General features: G+C 31.7%; 1 non-coding gene across 1 annotated transcript; it reads left to right on the top strand.

Moving 5' to 3' along the window:
- Positions 1–300: 300 nt before the first annotated feature.
- Positions 301–373, top strand: Trnar-ucu. The gene has a single exon. It is a non-coding gene; the product is annotated as a tRNA-Arg (tRNA).
- Positions 374–644: the final 271 nt, after the last annotated feature.

Raw genomic sequence — 644 nt, 5'->3', positions numbered from 1 at the left:
TTGAAAACTTGCCATCTTCTGACTGACGTTTGTTTTGTTGTTGACGTTTGACGACTTTTCCGCTATGATTTCGGAAACGGAAAGTCATATAAGCGATTATTTATATATACTAATCACATACACGTTGTATAAAATGAATATTTTAGTTGCTATATTTCAAAAATAGTTTCAAAACTATACTGAAATTATTTGAAAATATGTTAATCTGGTAAATACGTTTTAATATATTAACAAGTAAGCGATCTCACTGACGAACAGCGCTGCATATACTGATCCACTATTTTGACAATTCGTTCAACAGTCCCTGTGGCGCAGAGGATAGCGCGTTGGACTTCTAATCCAAAGGTCGTGGGTTCGATCCCCACCAGGGATGGACATTATATTTTTTTTGCTTTTATTGTTTTTTTTTTTGTAATGCTTCTTTATGCTCTATCAATATTTTGTTGATTTCAATTTTATTCCTACACAGACTTCTTCATTTAAACATTGAATTAGGAATTTTACTTTTAGAAAATCAATTTTGATGTATGTTTAACTAGTAAGTATATATATATAGTACGTAGCTACTTACCAAGACTCTAGGTCCTAGAGTGTAGTTGAGATTTGTACAGTAGCTAATTTTACAAACTCGACTTTAAGTATGT

Source organism: Leguminivora glycinivorella, chromosome 18 (genome assembly GCF_023078275.1).
Source record: "Leguminivora glycinivorella isolate SPB_JAAS2020 chromosome 18, LegGlyc_1.1, whole genome shotgun sequence".
Lineage (NCBI taxonomy): Eukaryota > Metazoa > Arthropoda > Insecta > Lepidoptera > Tortricidae > Leguminivora > Leguminivora glycinivorella.
Note: the sequence above shows the minus strand (reverse complement) of the source record. Positions and strands in the feature narration are given on the sequence as shown.